The sequence below is a fragment of the Mastomys coucha genome, unplaced genomic scaffold (genome assembly GCF_008632895.1).
Source record: "Mastomys coucha isolate ucsf_1 unplaced genomic scaffold, UCSF_Mcou_1 pScaffold4, whole genome shotgun sequence".
Classification (NCBI taxonomy): domain Eukaryota; kingdom Metazoa; phylum Chordata; class Mammalia; order Rodentia; family Muridae; genus Mastomys; species Mastomys coucha.
Genome location: NW_022196910.1, coordinates 42,888,565 through 42,893,799, shown reverse-complemented (window position 1 = coordinate 42,893,799; position 5,235 = coordinate 42,888,565). Strand labels below are relative to the sequence as shown.

The 5,235-nt window shown below is 38.0% G+C and overlaps 1 protein-coding gene across 1 annotated transcript in view; it reads right to left on the bottom strand.

The window, feature by feature from the left end:
* Positions 1-5,235, bottom strand: part of Tspan8 (tetraspanin 8) — a 37,359-nt gene that overhangs the window by 26,296 nt on the left and 5,828 nt on the right. The window lies entirely within an intron of this gene.

Genomic DNA, 5,235 nt, shown 5'->3' with positions numbered 1-5,235 from the left:
AAAAAAAAAAAAAAAAAGAACATTAGAATACAAAGATAGAATAAAATGCTAATTCCATAAACCCCACTTTGATGGCTGCTGGAATAGTTCATGAATACTCAGACTGTTATATTCTGAAAGGCTCCATAGCAGTATATAAGACTAATAAGAATCAGTCTGTTCATAGTGTTACAACAAGAAGAGACCTCTGCTAGATGGTAAAAAACATTTCCCAGGATTTAATTCCAATCATGTGGAATTTTTCCTATGGTTTAAAGATAAGACACCCTTAATATACTTCTGGATTTGACACTTGGACTCTATCTTGGACCAAGAAAGAAAAGCATAATTCTCTAACCATCCAATATGCATTCAGGACTTCTGAGGAAGATAGGCATATGTAAAGACAGACAACAGTAGAAGATTTGACAAAATGTGAAATTAAACAATGATAGTATATATTAATTAATATTTTAAAACTCAAATAAACTCTTAAAAAATTATTTTAGGTAGTAAGGCTTACCCAGAGAAAAGAAACAACATGGAACAGTATTTAAAGTCTTAAATTCCTTTTAATGGCTTTTCCAGATTATTTAATTTGGACCATGGCCAAAACATAAAATGTGAAATGCATTTTACTTTAGTGTAAGGAAAACTCTTGCCTCTCAATGTGTGTGTGTGTGTGTGTGTGTGTGTGTGTGTGTATGTATGCCTCCAAAAAAATCAAAGATGTATTATTAAACAGATATATTAAGTGCAACCCAGTAGCATACCAGACATAGTAGGCCTTAGAGGACTTTGTAAGCATTTCTGACTCTCCATATTCTAACAAAGATCTGTCTGAGTTCTCCAAAACCCAGTGACCTTGGACTGTCACTGCTTTCATGTATACATGGTTGAACTATATGCCTGGAACCCTCAAGCAGAACCTCGAGTGTTTTTTCATTAAGTTTTTGGTAATAATAAGGTCAAAGGGCTTGTTAAAAGAATAGGGCGTACATTGAGCCTCTGAGGAGACATGGAATCTCCCTGCCTCAAAGACCTTGAAAGTCTTCTAAATCCAAACTGTTAAGATAAAGTAACTGCACCTGATAGCTTGTAGTCACAAGGTTGAAACTCCAGACCAACTCCTAGCCAATCAACCCTTCCTACATGCTTTAACTCCTACAATTATTCTAATGCGATTAAAAACAAATTTCTTTGTTCACTAGCCTATAACCTATGTGACTGACTGTCTTACATGCAGGTATACATAGCTGCTATACAAATAAATTAATAAAAGTTTAGAGTTGCAAGCCTCGTTTCCCCTTCCTCCCACTAGGGCTAATATTGACAAATAAAGATAAGGACCCTGGTTTGCAGGTGCTAGTTAGCCAATCAGAGAAAGAGAATTTGTGTCAAATGATAGGAGACTTTCTGATAGTGAGTTTATAATAATCACATTGTTCTTGCTCATTAATTGATTTTCTTGTTCATATTTTCTTTTTTTCTTCTCCTTTTACAAGCATGTTTATACTGATCATCTCTTTAAGTTTTTATTTTTAAGAATTTGATACACTTTATTTTTTACCATATTGGTCTTCATCCCCCAACTCACACACCACCCTGACTCTCTTCCCACCCATTCATGTTCTTTCTCTCTCTTAAAAATAAAAACAAAAGAAAAATCCACTAAAAAGCATGGAATCTGATTTGTTTGGACCAACGCCGTAAGTCTACGACGGTTGGTTTCACTCCATTGAAGAGAACTTCCTCTCTCAGCTGCTATCGTTTGTGAATAGCTCCTTGACTGGGGCAGGGACTCTCTGCCCACTTCTCCTTTGTGCGGGGATTTTTGTCTCCCTCGGGCTTGTGCAGATCTCAAATATGCCTTCACTGTCTCTGTGAGTGAGTTCCTGTATGTATCGACCCTGTCGTGTTTGTTCCCTTAACAACATGGAGATGAAACAAATATGATAAAAAATAAACTGTATCAAACTTGCCACCTCTGGCTCTTACAATACTTCCTACCCCTTTATCTTCATAGAGCCCTGAGTCTATATGGGTGAGATATGATATTAAAAAAAAAATCCCATTCAGGGCTGAACACTCCGGAAGTCTCACTCAGCATATTGTCCAGTTGTTCATCTCTCTGTTAGTTACCATCTACTGCAAGAAGAAGCTTCTCTGAGGAGGGTTGAGGGGTACCCTGATCTGTGGGCGTGGTGATATGTCATTAGGAGTCATTTTATTGCTATGTTCACTTAATAGAATAATAGTAATAGATTTTCCTTTGGGTCCCATGATCTTTCTAGTCTTGGGTTCTTGACCTCCTTAATGGTATCAGGAGTAGGTTCCAACTCATGGAATCCAATGAAAAACTGGTTGGTTGTTCCTGTAATGGTCACACCACTCTTGCCCCAGTGGGCATATTTTGCAGACAGGTTGTCATTAGAGCTCTAATAAGGGAAACTAATGGTACTTTTCCTCTCCTGTAGCATGAGTAGCATTTAGCCAGCAGGAATGAGGCTTTCATTTCCTCCCAGATTTATCCATGTTTAATAACATGTGTGGTCTTAATCAATAAGGTCTTACCATCAAATTGTAGATGTAGCCTATAGAATTAGCAATTGCCTGCAATGTTTTGGGGAGTTCATGGGACTCTTTTGGCTGACAACTAAAAAATATGTAACCCATTCCTGGCACTGGAAGTCTTCTTGGGTAGTATATGGTGTTTAGTGGAGATATTGTCATGTTACATGGTAACTCCATGTATATTCCTTTTCTGTACGAATAGACTGTAGGAAGCTTCTGCAGGGGCAGGCTTTCCTATGGTGTTTCCAAAGGCCTCTAGTGCTACTTATCCTTCTCCATATTCCCTTCTGTGTCCTCACACCCTCGTACTGATTATCTTGATAGTAACTCTGGCCTTTAACTTTAACTAAAACTAATATTATCTATGCTAGTAACTATTGAGTATCTGGCACTTGAAAAAGAACACAGAAAGTTATATGTCAGGGTCTGGGGGGGGAGAAATGGAAAAGGAAAATGATATAATTGTATGATGATCTCAAAAATTAATAATAATGAACTCTTATACTTTGTTATTACATTATTAATATATTTACATTGTACTAATCGCATTTTTGTAATTACATTTAATTACAATTGCATAACATATTAAATTATTAATATATAATACTCTATTAATTAAACTGCACATCTATTTGACCTTCAAACCATATTAGGTTTTCTCAGTCACTGACATTTACCTGTAACAACCACTTTGAAAATAATGAGTACTCAATTATTTAAGAAGTGAAGAATGTTTCCTCTAATTTCAGCCCCCACAATTGACAGAATGCATTCGCAGATATTGAAATTGGTTAAACTCTCACGTCCATTCTTGTCACTACCTCTTTTTTTTCTACATATCAGTTTTCAAATGAAAATACACTGTTTAAAACATCTTTCTCATCTCATTGGAGAATTTCACATGTAAAGGTCATAAACTCAGCATCATTAGGACGTTTTAAGTGCCACAGCTAATCTTAGAAGTAGATATGTCTTCTATCAAGTTGATGAAATATAGAGCAGTTCTGTTCCCATTGCTTTGAGATGGGCCATTGCCTTGAGATGGACCATCACCGTGAGTCCGTAAGGCCTCCTGCATCCTTCTCCTTTAGTTCTAAGGATGTTAAGTTGCTAAAATATGTCTAGCCATGGATATTTTTGCTTGTAAGACTGGGAAGTAAGAGGCATTAGTAAGTTGGCTCTAGGCCTGATATCAGTGGCCACGAGAACTAACTGGCTCATCTTTACTCTGGTTTCACTTTCAGAAGAACTAATGTGGTTTTCACCCAGTTCTCATTTAACATCTTTGGTTTTGACAATTAGGATGTGGTTGGTCTGGATCAGTATTCTGAGAATGTAGACAATTTTACAGATGGAAAAGCAATGGTATGATTCGTATTTCTTTAGACTCTCACATAAGATGCTATTTTAATGACTATATTTAGAAACAGGATTTTTAGGAGACAATTTAGGTTAAATGAGGTCATCAAAAATAGAATCCTAATCCAGTGAAATTGAGAACCTTACAAGAAAGAGCTCTCTCTGTCCATGACCTTAAGATCTGGGATGAACCACGGGACAAAGTGAGACGGCGGAAGGACCCTTGCTACACACCCAATGGGCCTGCACCTCAGTCTTAGACTCTCAGCTTTCAGAACTGTAAGAAACAAATTTCTGTTGTTTCAACTACCAATCAATGGTAATTTTTTATGAAGGCTTGTAATGGCTGGTTTTGTGTGTCAACTTGACATAAGATGGAGTTATCACATAGAGAGGAGCCTCCCTTGAGAAAATGCCTCCATGAGATCCAGCTGTAAGGCATTTTCTCAATTAGTGATCAAGAGGGGAGGGCCCAGCCCATTGTGGGTGGTGCCATCCCTGGGATGGTAGCCATGGGTTCTACAAGAAAGCAAGTTGGGCAAGCCAGAGCAAGCAATCTAGTAAGCAGCATCCCTCCATGGCCTCTGCATCAGCTCCTGCCTCCAAGTTCCTGCCCTGTGTGAGTTCCTGTCCTGATTTCCTTTGGTGATGAACAGCAATGTGGAAGTGTAAGATGAATTAACCCTTTCCTCCCCAACTTGCTTCTTGAAAATGATGTTTTGTGCAAGAATACTAACCCTAAGACAAGACCCAAGCTAAGACAGAAAATATGCTGATATCAACAAAATGTCAGGAACAGAATGGCAAGATATCATCTGGAACTAACTTCTGATTTGAGCTCTGCAGGCAGGACTTGACAGAAATTCATTTGAGTACCTAGGAACCCAAGCTCAGCTTACAGTAGCTCCCAATGGAGAAGCTGTGTGTAATCAACAGCAACAGGTTTGAAGCCACCTGGGTGGGGATATTTGGGGCCTCGTCCATCTAGAATGGAGGCCAGCATCATTGAGTCCCCTAATTCCCACAGGCTTCTTGCCTTGTGAAAAAAAGAAAAGTGTAGAGTAAGACTAAAATTTTGCTTATGTTTTTAAAAGCCTACTATGCACAAAACAGAATCATCATTTGAGAGTCCAGTTTTTATATTACAAAGCAATATGAGCCATTGTCGGGATAAAAATAATATCAATTAAACTATGCATACTGATCCTTGCTTATAAGTTGTCATAAGTGTGTGTTGTTTCTTAGTTAATATTTATAGTTAGTCCTTCTAGGTGGAAGTGCCACCCTCAGTCTATGTATGCGGGAAGTGGAGCAGAGAAGAGC